The 15,059-nt window shown below is 35.9% G+C and overlaps 2 pseudogenes; both read left to right on the top strand.

The window, feature by feature from the left end:
- The first annotated feature begins 9,160 nt into the window (after positions 1-9,160).
- Positions 9,161-11,906, top strand: LOC107500321 (annotated as a pseudogene).
- On the top strand, positions 10,396-11,300 carry LOC107500317 (annotated as a pseudogene).
- Positions 11,907-15,059: the final 3,153 nt, after the last annotated feature.

The raw sequence follows: 15,059 nt of genomic DNA on the forward strand, positions 1-15,059 counted from the left end.
CACATGTATACATATCATACACATATATGATAGATCTCATTACAAGAAATATTTCTAAAACTTCTTTCTAAAGTTCATATTCTCAAGAGTACAGAGTAATTTTTCTTTAATATTTCAAGCAAGAATTCTAAAATTTACCTGATATGACCCATTTACCAAATATGACCCATTTACTCAGATACCAGTGGTCAAGGCAGTGAAATTTGCTAAATTGGTTTAAACCAATCAGAACCGATCCTTGGCTTTGGGCATGGGATTAGTATTCCCAAAGCCTAGAGGTCATGTGGGGCAGGGGCGGATATCTAAAAGAAAGCTTTTTGTCCTTAAGAAGGGGGAACAGAAATAGACATCAGATGGGCAAATGGATATTAGATAGACAAATACATATAAACACATGTTATATATTTTTAAATCTGAAGATTCAAACTTTTTTTCATTTTGGGAAAATTTTCTCCTTGTAATATTGGAATGATTTCCTCTTTCATATTTTTGACTTCATACCTAAGGGACAGACAAAACTTGTTTTTATTCTGGGTTTTCTTTGTCATTCTTATATGTTTTTCCCTTATTGTTTTAACCTCTGTCTTTTCTCCCTGCATTTCCTGAGATTATCCCAAGATTCATTCATTCATTCATTCATTCATTCATTCATTTTTTGGTCAGTAATTTGATTTTCAGCTGAACTTGTCTTCAATTTGTTTACTTAGTTTTGTAGTCTTCCTTTTCATCTCTTTCACCTTGTCTTGTTGAATGAACACACCTATGAAATTATTATATAGACTGAAGTACTCATGGAAACTCTCTTTTATTCCAAGGTTATGTTTTTGAGAAAACTGGGTTCTTCTCCTGTCTTGCTTACTGTGTTGCTTCCTTTCATTCCCTTTCTCTTTGTAAAGTATTTTCATAGTTACCACACCACATGTTTTCATCTTGTTTATGTCCAACATAATCCAGATATTATTCTGCATTAAGATATTATAGATAAATTATTTTGACTCTTCCATCTTTCTTTTCACTGTATCTTGTTGGAGGTGTATCTTCTTTCATTGGGAGATATGCTTGGGCTTTGGAATATTTTCCCCAATCTAGTATAAAGTCCTAGGGTTTTTACTCTATCAAAGAGAGCCAGCCTTATTTGTTCACTACTCCTTACCATTATCTCTCCAGGAAACATTTTTTCCTGAAAAGAAGTAAAAGATGAAAGAACTCTACTAAAAGTCTTCCCTCCTCACATTGGGAGTATCAATAGAGAATTTCAAGGTTTTATTAAATTACCAGTACTTCGGGGAGACTTAGGGACATTTTGTGTCACAATATTGTTTCCTCATCTCCTGGTTTTTGATAGTTATGGCAGTAGGTTTTTACCCTTTATTTCCTTGGATGTGCTGATGTTTAACTTCCACCAAAACCCTCATTTTTTTTGTTGTTCCTTTTTTTGAGAAGTTACAAGAGAGAATCATGTGATAAACTTTATTTTCCCATATTTAATCAGAAGTCTATAGAAGGGTTTTAATCAGGGGAGATTCATGTTTTAGTTCATGACAGCAGGCACATAAAGATGTTCAGAAATATTCATGGAGTGAATAAATGAATAGGACAGATGCATTAATGAGAGTGTGGGTGGAGCAAAAAGAGAAGATATATGGTTGGGGTGGGGAAGAGATTGGTAACTTAACTTTGGAACTCTTTTGAACTAGAATGACATTCACTTAATCTGATCTCCATTTTTGGGTAGATGTTAATGATTTTCAGAAGCATGAGTCTTTGGAGAAGGGAACCAATGGGTGATATAAATGTAAGCTAATAAATCTAGGCACACTTTCATTTTGTTAGTTGCATGATAAAGTTCTAGCTTTGAGCAGACACCTCGGTTGTGACTTGCTTCTCTCTCCTTACCTCTTATCCTCTCCTGTCAAACTCCCAGCACATGGGCTTGATTGACAGATCCACTCTACATGGAAAAGGACATTAGGTTCTAATAAATTGCTCCCATAAATTTGATTCTATGAATCTAACAAGCAATGAAAAAATGGATTGGCCTGAGGCCGGCTTCTTTGAGTCTGAGAATCTTGTTCCCTCTCATCCTCCTGGATATTTTTTGAATTTTCTGATGTTCAGGTAGTTGTAGACATGGGGCTTTCAGAGTAGAAAGTGAATTGGTCAGAACGTTTTTTCTTTAAAGTGTCAGAAATCCAATTTGAACTAGCATAAACAAAGTAAAACATAAAAGAATGATGCTCTTGCTTATGCCCTGAAATTATGGACAGAGCAGAGGGGATGCTGCTGGCCTCTGCATAATTCACTCCAGGAATAGGTACATCAGAGCTCCCTCATCATCTCTTGTTTCTGCTTTTCTCTGAATCTATCCCTGTTCTCTTCAGCTGACTGACTTCATGAGGCTCCAGGAATCCAAGATTCTCACAGTCCAGTGACCAGAGAGGGAAGAAAGATCTCTCCCTTCAGATCTGTGACAAACCCAGAGGAGGATTTGTGTGTGTGTGTGTGTGTGTGTGTGTGTGTGTGTGTGTGTGTGTTGGTGACATTGGTTAATGAAATCCGGTAAGTTTCAGGTGTACAATTCAACAGTAAGGCATATATTTATTGCATTGTGTGTTCACTGCCCATAGTTAGATTTCTTTCTGTCACCATATATTTGACCTCTTTTACTCCACCTACTTCCTCTCTCTCTCTCCCTCCTACTCTTTGATAACCACTAGTCTATAGTTCATGTCCATGAGGCTCTCTCTGCTTGGTTGTCCTGTTTGTTTGGTGCTTTTGGGTTTATATCCCACATATAAATGATATTATGTGGTTTTCAACTTTTTCTGTCAGGCTTATTTCACTGAGCAGGATTATCTTGAGGTCCATCCATGTTGTCGCCAATGGCAATATTTCATCTCTTCTTATGGCTGAGTAATATTCTATTGTATATATGCATTAAGGCTTCTTTATCCAATCATTGTAGGACAATTTTGTTTCTTCCATGTTCTGGCCAATGTGAATAATGCTGCTATGAACATTGGTGTGCAAATCTTTTTGGATATGGGTTTTCAATTTTTGGGGGTCAATACCCAGTAGAGGGATTGCTGGATCATATGGTAGATCAATTCTTAGTTTTTTGAAGAACCTCTATACTGTTTTCCATAGTAGTTGTACCAATTTATAGTCTCACCAACAGTGTATGAGGGTTTCTTTCCCTCCACATCCTGTCCAACACTTGTTATTACTTATCCTGTTGATTATAGCTATTCTAACAGGTGTGAGATGGTATCTCATTGTGGTTTTGATTTGCATTTCCCTAATAGCTAGTGATGTTAACCATCTTTTCAAATATTCTTTGGCCATTTGTATGTCTTCTTGGGAGAAGTGTCTGTTTAGGTCCTATGCTCAGTTTTTGATTGAATTTGTTGTTGTTATTGAGTTGTATGAGTTATTTGTATTTGGATATTAGGCCCTTATCAGAGGCATTGCTTGCAAATATATTTTCCCATTCGGATGGTTGTCTCTTTACCTTGTTGACGGTTTCTTTAGCTGTGAAGAAGATTTTTAGTTTTGATGTAGTCTCATTCATTTATTTTTTGCTTCTCTTGCCTTTGAGGTCAAATTCATAAAATCCTCTTTAAGTCCCAGGTTCATGAGTTTAGTTCTTATTTTTCTTCTATGCACTGTACTGTTTTAGGTCTTATATTGAGATCTTTAATCAATTTTGAGTTAACTTTGGTGTGTGGTGATAGACAACAGTCCAGTGTCATTTTTGTTGCAGGTGGCTTTCCAGTTTTCCCAGTACCATTTATTGAATAGGCTTTCCTTTCTCCACTGTATGTTTTTGGCTTTTTGTTTAAAATGATTTTCCCATATAAACATGGGTTTTTTCCGGACTCCCAATTCTGTTCCACTGGTCTGTATGTCTGTTTTCCTGACAATACCATGGCATTTCAATTATTGTCGCTTTGTAGTATAATTTGAAGTCAGGCAGAGTGATTCCTCCATCCTCGTTCTTTTTTCTCAGGATGATTTTGGCGATTTGGGGTCCTTCGTACTTCCATATAAATCTGATGATTTTTTGTTCTATTTTTTTTTAAAGAATGTTGATGAGATTTTGATGGGGATTGCATTAAATCTGTAAAATGCTTTAGGTAATAGGATCATTTTAACTATGCTTATTCTTCCAACCCAAGAACACGGAATATCTTTCTATTTCTTTGTATCTTCTTCAATTTCTTTTAATAGGGTCTTATAGTTTTCATTATATAGGTCCTTGACATGTTTCATTAAATTTATTCCTAGGTATTTTATTCTTTTTGTTGCAATTGCAAAGGAATTATTTTTCCACTTCTTTTTCTGACATTTCATTATTAGAATATAAGAATGCTATGGATTTTTGAACATTGATTTTGTATCCAGAAACACTACTGTATTTGCTCATTGTTTCTAGTAGTTTTCTTGTGGAGAATTTAGGGTTTTCTATATAGAGAATCTTGTCATCCGGAAATAGTGACAGTATGGCTTCTTCATTTTTTATTTGGATGCCTTTTATATCTTTCTCTTGCTTGATTGCACTCACTAGGACTTCCAATGTTATATTGAATAAGAGTGGTGATAGTGGACAGCCTTGTCTTGTTCCTGATCTTAGAAGGAAGGTTTTTAGTTTTTCACCATTAAGTATAATGTTGGCTCAGAGTTTGTCATAGATGGCCTTTATTATGTTAAGGCATTTTTTTTCTATATTGATTTTGTTAAGTGATCATAAATGGATGCTGTATCTTTTCAAAGGCCTTTTCTGCATCTTTTGATATGATCATATGATTCTTATTTTTTAATTTGTTTATGTGGTGTATCACATTAATTGATTTGCTTATGTTGAACCATCCCTATGCCTCTGGGATGAAGCCCACTTGATCGTGGTGTATAATCTTTTAAAATATGTTGTTGTATTTGGTTCACTAGTATTTTATTTAGGATCTTTGCATTCGTGTTCATAAGAGATATTGATCTGTAGTTTTCTTTTTAGGTATTATCTTTACCAGGTTATGATGTCAGAGTAATAAAATGAGTTGGGAAATATTGCCTCTTCTTTGATTTTTTGGAAGAGTTTGAAAAGAATATGTATTATCTTCTTTGAATGTTTGGTAGAATTCACTGGCGAAGTTATCTGGTCTTGGACTTTTACTTTTTGGTAGGTTTTTGATGATTGTTTCAATTTGCATACTGATGATTGGTCTATTTAGATTTTCCAGTTTTTCTTGATTCAGTCTAGGAAGGTTGTATCTTTCTAAGTACTTGTCCATTTCTTTCAGGTTATTAAATTTGGTGTTATATACTTCTTCATAGTATTCTTGTATGATCCTCTGTATTTCTGTGCTGTCTGTCATAAATTCCCCCTTTTTATCACTAATTTTGTTTATTTGTGTCCTTTCTTTTTTTTTTCTTTAGTGAGTCTAACCAAGGATTTTTAAATTTTATTAATCTTCTCAAAGAACCAGCTTTTGTTGCATTTATTTTTACTAATATATTTTTCAGTTTCATTTAATTCTGCTCTAATTTTGATTATTTCTTTCCTTCTACTGACTTTCAGCTTCATTTGTTCTTTCTTCTCTAGTTTTTTAAAGGTGAAGCATTAGGTTGTTTATTTGAACTTGTTTTTGTTTTTCTGAGATAGGCCTGTGATGATATGAACTTTCTTTCCTCTTATTATTGCTTTTGCCATGTCCCACACATTTTGATATGTTGTACTATCATTATCATTATCATTTGTTTCTATGGATCTCTTGATTTCTCTTTTTATTTCTTCTCTGACCCAGTCAATCTGTAGTAGCATGTTGTTTAATCTCCATGTATTTGTGGTTCCTCCCGCTTTCTTTTTAAAGTCGATCTCTAGCTTCAAAACATTATGATCAGAGAATATGGTTGGCATGATTTCGACCCTCTTATATTTGTTGAGGTTATCTTTGTGTCTCAGTATGGGGTCAGTCCTTGAGAATGTTCCATGAGCACAGGAGAAGAATGTATAAGCAGCTGTTTTGGCATGAAAGGCTCTGTAAATGTCAATTATGTCCAATTAGTCTTGTGTCATTTAAGGATGTTATTTCCTTATTGATTTTCTGTTTGAATGATCTGTTCATACCTGATAGTGGGGTATTTAGGTCTCCTACTACAATCGTGTTTTGGTCCGTTTCTCTCTTTAGTTCTGTTAGTACTTGCTTTACATATTTCGGGGCTCCCTGATTGGGAGCATAGATATTAATGTGTTATGTCTTCTTAGTGTATTATTCCCTTTATCATTATGAAATGTCTCTCAGTTTTTTTCTTTACCTTTTTTATTTTGAAATATATTTTCTCTGATATTAGTATCACTACCCCTGCTTTTCTCCGAATGCCATTTGCTTGAAATATCGTTTTCCATCCTTTCACTTCGAGTCTATATTTGTCTTTGGAGCTGAGATGTGTTTCCTGGAGGCAGCATATGGTTGGGTTTTGTTTTTGGATCCAACCTCAACTCTGTAACTTTTTATTGGTGAGTTCAGTCCATTTACATTTAAGGTGATTATTGAAATATGAGGTCTTCTTATAGCCATTGTATCTTTTGCTTTCTGGTAGCTCAGTGTTTCCATTGATTCCTTGTCCTTGTGTTTCAGTTTTTTGTTTTGTTTTGTTTTGGTTGGGTTTTGTGAATTTTCTCTCTGGTTCTTTTTATTTTATTTGGTATACTTCAGTTCTGAATCTTTGGTGTGTGGTTACCATTACAAATATGTAAAGGATAGTTGTGTGTGTGTGTGTGTGTGTGTGTGTGTGCGCTTGCATGTATATATATATAAATTTCTACATATACCTTATCTCCATTCCCCTTTGCAAATTTGGGTCTTTGAATCCTCCCCTTTTCTGTAATTGTTGTCTCAATTTGTCCCGATGTATGCTGAATATTCATTACTATCTTGCTGTAGCAAACCTCTCCTTATCTTTTAAGCTTATAATGCCCTGTTCTTAAAAAGAGTTGCACTCCTCTGCTTCTACCTGCCTGCTAGTTGCCTTACTCATAGTTATGTACTTTTTTTCATTTGGTTTTAGATGAGCTGACCCCTTTCAGTATTTTCTATAATGTAGGCCTTGTAGTGGAGAATTCTCTCATTTTGTATGTCTGGAAAGGTCTTTATTTATCCTTCATAGCTAAAGGAGAGCTTTGCTGAATACATTATGCTATGCTGGTAATTCCTTTCATTTAATAGTTTGAATATTTGATTCCACTCCTTTCTGGATTGTAAGGTTTGTGCTGAGAAGTCTGACAATAACCTAATAGGTTTTCCTTTATAGGTTACCGTCTTCTTTTCCCTGGCTGCCCTGAGAATTCTTTCTTTGTCATAAATTTTTGATAATTTTAATATAATGTGTCTTGGAGAAGGTCTTTTTGGGTTGAGATAATTGGGTATTCTTTTGACTTTTTGAATTCCAAGCTCCAGTTCATTCTTTAGATTTGGGAAATTATTATCAACTGTTTGTCTGAAAATGGTTTCTAATCCCTGCTCCTTTTTCTAGCTCACTGCTCTCTCAGGCAGGGCTGCTCAGGGGTCCTGCTGCACCTTCTCCCTTCCTCTTCTCCCTGCAGGGACCTCCAGCTGAGATAGGCAGCTTCTTTGTTTTCCCAGTCTACCGTACAACTCTTGTGGTTCTGACCTGTGGTAGCTCTTATTCGCAGATCCCTCACTCAGACATGCTTATGCGTAAGTTGGGTATTTTATGTTGAACTTTAGATATTCAGCTTATTGTTGTTTCAAGGGGAGAAATCTTGGGACACCTCTCACTCCACCATGTTTCTGACCCCAAAAGAGAATTTTGATTGGCTCGTACTGGTTATGTGTCCAACTGTGCTGTGGGATTGTGGGATAGTAAATTTGCAGCTCCCATCACATATAGATGTTCCCTAAAAAAGTGAGAAAGGAGGTGATAGTCTGAGTACATAAAATAACACATTTTCACTGAGGGGAAGAGTGACAGGCTTCATGTACTTTGAAAGAAATAATTTTAGCCCTCCCTAGCAGTCTGGGGATATGATCCTCCATTCACATCCAAATATATGAGTGTCACTTGATACCTTTATGTTGTTCCCCTTTGACAAGTCCAGAAAAATGTCACTTGTTGATTTTGTAACCTCGAATAAAAATGAATTCCAGTGTGTTTCCAGGTTCAGCTTAATTCTGACCAGTTATCATTTCCTTTGCCTAGGAACTGGTATGGAAATAGGCATTAAGCCTCTGCTGCTTTGTGTTATGGCTAAAGCACAAGAGGGATGCTTTTCCAGAACCATTAGCCTAGTTACACCACTCAGGATGAAGAAAGACTGCAGGGGATCAACTGGTTTTCATTTGGACCACAATTAAGAGAGGTTCACTTGCTCTAATGCTTTTAAAATCAACTCTGCTCCAAAGAACTTGGGTTATATGTTTGCCATCTTGCAGAGACTCAGCATTTGAGATTCAAGCCAAATGTTTTTTTAGCCCACTTATAAAAGACACTCCTTCCCCGGGCCCTGCTGGCAAAGGGCTGACTGGGCTGGCAGCCAGTTCCGAGACTGACCATGATAGTGCATGCTATTTAATATGCAGGGAAGAATGGTGACATGGTTTAGATTAGGAGCAATGCTAAGCATTTACCAAATACCTTTCACATGGCTCAGGCACGATTTTTTTTTAGCCAACTTTCTCTCATTATTAAATGGTAAAATTTTACATTTTAAAAGGCACAATCACATTTATTTTGCTATTGAAAAAGCTGATGGATAGCATATTGCTCCTTCAGATTCAAAGATGAAAAAATCAAGCCCCGAGAGAAAATGTAACAAAATTATAAAGACTGTAAATGAGAAGATTAGGAGTGACTAATTTGGTGATTTTAGGTTTCATGAGGAAAGAAGACTGTTTTATTATTTTGTTTTAATTTTGTGTTTTTCCATTTTCCATCTAGTGTTAAGCACAATGTCTGGCACGTAGTAGGCACTCGTTAGATATTTATTGAATGAATGAATGAATGAAAGAATGAGTGAGTAAATGAATAAACTAAAACTTTTTAAGAGGAAGAATTGACTAAAGATTAAAATAGCTTTTTTTTTTTTTGTAGTGTGTTTGCAGAACACAGCTGTCATGAAAACCAACACTATATGTAAGCCAAAATGGGAAAGGAAAAGCCTTATGCCAATGTCGCTGTCATTGGACACATAGATTCTGGCAAGTATACCACGATTGGCCATCTGATCTACAAATGTGGTGGGATTGACAAAATAACCATCAAAAAAATTGAGAAGGAGATTGCTGACATGAGGAAGGGCTCCTTTATACCTGGATCTTGGATAAACTGAAAGTTGAATGTGAGTGTGGTATATTGTCATTGATACCTCCCTGTGGAAATCCAAGGCTAACAAATATTATATGACCATCGCTGATGCCCCAGGACACAGAAACTTTATCAGAAACTTGATTACAGGCATATCTCAGGCTGACTGTGCCGTCCTGATTGCTGTTGCTGATGTTGGTGAATTTGAAGCAGGTATCTCCAAGAATGAGCAGACCTATGAGCAAATCCTTCTGGCTTAAACACTGGGTATGAAACAACTAATTGTTGGCATTAACAAGGTGGATTCCACTGAGCCGCCTTACAGCCGAAAAAGGTACGAGGACATTGTTAAGGAAGTCAGCACCTAAAAAAAATTAACTACAATCCGGACACAGTAGCACTTGTGCCAATTTCTGGTTGGAATAGTGACAATGTACTGGAGCCAAATGTTAACATGCCTTGGTTCAAAGGATAGAAAGTCACCTGTAAAGAAGGCAATCTTAGCTGATCCATGTTGCTTGAAGCTCTGGATTGCATCCTGCCACCAACTCATCCAAATGACAAGCTTCTGAATCTGCCACTCCAGGATGTCTACAAAATTGGTGGTATTGGTATTGTCCAATTGGCTGAGTGGAGACTGGTGCTTTCAAACCCAGCATGGTGGTCACTTTCTCTCTAGTCAATGTAACAACTGAGGTAAAGTCTGTTGAAAGTTACTGTGAAGCTTTGAGTGAAGCTCTTCTTAGGGCAATGTAGGCTTCAATGTCATGAACATGTCTGGGTGCACAAGGCTCGTGGCATGGGCAAGGTGGGGCAGAGTGGGTAGAGAGGGAGGCCTGGATGGAGAGAGAGGGAGGCGGTTGGGTGCGGTGCTCATTGGCTCCAGACAAATAAACATGGAGGCCATCTTCCACAAGAGACAAGAAGGCTCACTTTGTGCTCAACATTGCTTGAATAATCTGTCTTAAGGAGAATATTTCAGCCCTGTGGAACTATTATTGCACGTCAACTAGATGAAGAAGAGAGGACGAAAATGGCAGAAGGAGGAATTACTAGTGAGGACTATTACACATTTTTATAGCAGCCTTCTGGAAATATGGATGACAGTGGTTTTTTCTCTATTCGAGTTATAAGCAATACCTTGAAAATTTGGGGTGTAGAACTAATCCTATTTAACAGTCCAGAGTATCAGAGGCTGGGTATTGATTCCATAAATGAAAGACCATTTATATCAATTATAAAGAACACCAGTTTACAGTTAGAAAAATCATAAAACAGTGGCGTAACTTGAAGTCTCTCTTGACAGGTCCAGAATTAATATCAGACACATACCTTGCAGCTTTCTTGGATCAATTACAACAGGAAGGTTGTTCTATATTTGTTGTTAAAGGTGATCTGCCAGATTGTGAAGCTGACCAACTCCTAAAGATGGTCAGGCTCCAACAGATCCATCTACCAAAACTTATTGGAGAAGAAATAGCACAACTAAAAGAACAGAGAATCCAGAAAACAGATCTGGAATGAGTCTGACAAGAAAATGATGGATCAGGAATATTAGACAAAGAGAGGAGGATTTGCAGCAGGCTGTGGCACTAAATCACCAACAAATTGACATAGAAGATGAAGAAGAAGATCTCCATAGGGCTATTCAGCCCAGTATACAAAGTAGTTGCAGAAATATAAAGAAATTCCACAGACATCAGGTACACCTCTTCGGAAGATCTATGGAAGGGAAGAGAAGCCTACTTGAATGGCAGCGGTAGAAGCAATGGCAGCAGCAGGAGGATCCACCAGTACAGCTTTCATACCCATGTGAAAGGCCGACCACAAGTTTAGGAGCACTTGACAGTGATCTAAGTGATGCTAAGAAGACAGTTCAGGCAGCTGTGACCATACCTTTAGAAACTCTTAGAGATAATTTCAAAACAAAAGAAAAATTAATATCTTTTATAAATCACTTAGATATTCATACTTTTTAACATTGTTCAGTGTGATTACGGCATAGGATCTGCTTTGGTAATATGTCAAAGAGAATTACAGAGGAAGTAAAACTTTTAGGTTGTTTGCAAACAAAAAGATGAGAAAGTAGAAAAATGTGAATACTAGCCAAAGAGGCATTCACCAATTAAAAAAATTAAAAAAGATAAGAAGAATGTGTTTGTCAAAGACATCTGTCATGGCAATGTGGCTGGTGACAGCAAAAATGAAAAAAGAAGCAGCTGGCTTCACTGCTCAGGTGATTATCTTGAATTAACCAGGCCAAATCAGTGCCACATATGCACCTGTGCTGGATTGTCACACAGCTCACACTACTTGCAAATTTGCTGAGCTGAAGGACAAGATTGATCATTGTTCTGGGAAAAAGCTGGAAGACAGCCCAAAGTTTTGGATACTACATCATTGATATGGTTCTTGGCAAGCCCATGTGTGTTGAGAGCTCCTCTGATTCTCCTCCTCTGGGTCATTTTGCTGTTTGTGATGTGAGACAGACAGTTGCTGTCGGAGTCATCAAGGAAGTGGACAAGAAAGCAGCTGGAGCTGGCAAGGTTGCCAAGTCTTCCCAGAAAGTTTGGAAGGCTAAATGAATATTATTCTTAATACCTGCTACCCCAGTCTTAATCAGTGGTGGAAGACCAGTCTCAGAACTGTTTGTCTCAATTGGCCATTTAAGTTTAATAGTGAAAGGCTGGTTAATGATTATAATGCATCGTAAAACCTTCAAGAGAGGAGAATGTTTTGTGGACCATTTGTGTGTGTGTGTGTGTGTGTGTGTGTGTGTGTGCGTGCGCGCGCGCGCGCGCGCATGGGGCAGTTTTTAAGTTATTAGTTTTTAAAATCATTATTTTTTAATGGAAACAACTTGATCAAAAATCTGCCGTGGAATTTTGAGATCTCATTAAAATAAAGTTTAATGAGAAAAAAAAGATTAAAACAAATTTAAATACAAAGAAATACAGTCCATCACATGAAAGGAAAATCTATCTAATTTTCTCTACCCCTATTTCAAGTGAAATAGGAAGTTACAAACTCTCAAACGAATTGTCCTTGCAACATATCTATCTTACCAGAATTTGCTAGGCATTGTATGAGCCCAACTTTCTGTTTTCCAGCTGTAGTTTCTTAACTAAAGTATTTCCAGATAAATTTCCAGATAAATTAGCTTTCAGTCAAATGCATGACCCAAATTACTCAGAGTAACTCAGAATCTTCACATCAGTTTTGGTATTTATAAAGTTAGGACCGGTTACATAATTCATGGGGCCTTGTACAAAATGAAAACATGGAGACCTTGTTCAAATATTATTAAGAATTTCAAGATAGTGACAGCAGAACATTAAACCACGTGCAGGCCCTTCTAAGCTGGGGACTTATGTGACTGCATAGGTGGCATGCCCACAAAGCCAGCCCTGTACAGACTGCTTATCTTTTGGAGACTCTCAAAGCATTGGTGAAATCATATTTACAGCAAGACCCTACTGAAAATGCTGGGCTACTTAATTATCTCAAACATGAAGATGAGAAGTATAGAAAATGTAAAGTATTGGCATAGATGGGACTAGAATCTAGGACCACTGGTGCCCAATCTGAGGTATCCTCCAGCAGAGAGATTATGATGAAAAACTCTATGTACATAACTTGCTTTCATTCACTATTAAAATAAATAATGTTCTTAGATCTTATATTACATTTTTAGCATTTTGCTTTTGAGTAAACTGATAATATCTGGGCCACTTAAAATGTCAGTGTTTTATTCATTCCAAGTATCGTCATTACAGTCTTTGTAATGTTGCCATACTGTATGACATCACTTTCTAACATTAAACAGCTCTAGCATTATGGACCACCTGAAACTAAATGTTATTTTTTTCCCCAAGATTTGGTCTCATCTGATCATACTGTATTAAAGTTTATTGGAGAAGACTAAAGCATTCTACTGGCCCAGAACTGGAAAGAATTGAATCCTTGTAGACTTGTAACCTAGTAATGCTCAAGAAATGTTTCCTAAATATTTGCATAAATAAATGCTAAATCATGTCACAGACAATTACATAGATGCTAATCAGTAACAGTAATACTAAATAATGCCTCACCTAACAACTTTTTTTGTAGTAAACACTTTAGGAAAATGTATTATATTCATCTAAAAATCCATTACTAAAAAAATTTCAGTAATTCAAATAATGGACTGAATTCTACTCTGATTCAATTCAAATAGATAACATTAAAATTATGATTCACAAGATGATTTACATGCAATTAATTTTGGACTTATTGTAATGCTGTTTTTTTGTTTACTAAGAATAATTTACATATAGTGAAAGTCACCCTTTATTGATATGCAGTTCATTGAATTTTCACAAATTTATAGAGTCATTAATTGCCTCCACAGTCAAGATACAGAGCATTTCTGATAACCCAAAAATTTCCTTCAAGCACTTTTGTAGATTGTTCTTACTCCACACCTCAGTCCCTGGAAACCACTGGTATGATTTCTGTTTTTTTATTTTTGCCTGTTTCTGAAATGTTATATAAAGTAAATGATTTGCATAAAAGTCTTGAGTTTGGCTTATTTTACTTATTATGTTTTCTTTGCTTCACATTATCACCAACAGTATTTGATAATTATCTTTTTATAAAAAGCCTATTTAAAAGGTATGCAGTGGTGTCTTATTATGGTTTTAATATGAATTTTCCTAAGGACCAATGATATTAAGCATTTTTTTTTATGTGCTCTTTACTCCATTTATCTTCTTTGGTAAAGTATCTTGCTCAATTTTTTTTCCTGTTCCTTTCTTTTTATTTATTTAAAATATTTTTTCTAGTTTTATTCAGATATAATTGACCTCACATAGTTACTACTTTTGTTTTTTTGTGATGATAACTTTTAAGGTCTACTCTCTTAGCAACTTTCAAATATACAATACAATACTGTTAACTATAGTCACAAATCTGCATTACAACCTCAGGTTTTGCTTATTCTATAACTAGAAGTTAATATCTTTTGATTAGTCACCCACTTTCCCCACCCCAATGCTGCCTCTGAGAATCGCCAATCTGTTTTCTGTTTCTCTGAGTTCGTTTTTTTTTTTTTTTACATGCCGCATATAAGTGAGATCATACTATATTTGTCTTTCTCTGTCTGAGATACATAATGCCCTCAAAAATCCATCCATGTTGGTACAAATGGAAGGGTTTCCTTTTTTTATGGTTGAATAATATTTTATTGATTATACATAATTATTCATTCCTCACTTAATGAGCAGCAGTGAACATGGGAGTACAGATATCTCTTTGGGAAAGTGATTTTACTTTCTTTGGATAAATACCCAGAAGTAGAATTGCAGATCACACAGTTCTATTTTCTCATTTTTTTGAGGAAACTCTATACTATTTTCCATAGCTGTACCAATTTGCAATCCCACCAACAGTGGTGAAATGTTCCCTTTTTGCCACTTTCTTACCATCACTTGTTATCTCTTATCCTTTTAATAATAACCATTCTTAAATGGTGTTAGGTGATACTGTGGTTTTGATTTGCATTTTTCTGATGATTAGTGATATGTAGCATCTTTTCATATACCCATTGGCTATTTGAATATCTTCTTTGGAAAAATGTCTATTCAGGTACTTTTGCTCATTTTAAACTGGATTATTATTATTATTATTATTAGCTATTTAGTTGTATGAGTTCCTTATATAAATTGAATGTTAACCCTTTATTTGATGCGTGGTTTGCA

This window comes from Rousettus aegyptiacus, unplaced genomic scaffold (genome assembly GCF_014176215.1).
Source record: "Rousettus aegyptiacus isolate mRouAeg1 unplaced genomic scaffold, mRouAeg1.p scaffold_m13_p_15, whole genome shotgun sequence".
In the NCBI taxonomy this organism is placed as follows: domain Eukaryota; kingdom Metazoa; phylum Chordata; class Mammalia; order Chiroptera; family Pteropodidae; genus Rousettus; species Rousettus aegyptiacus.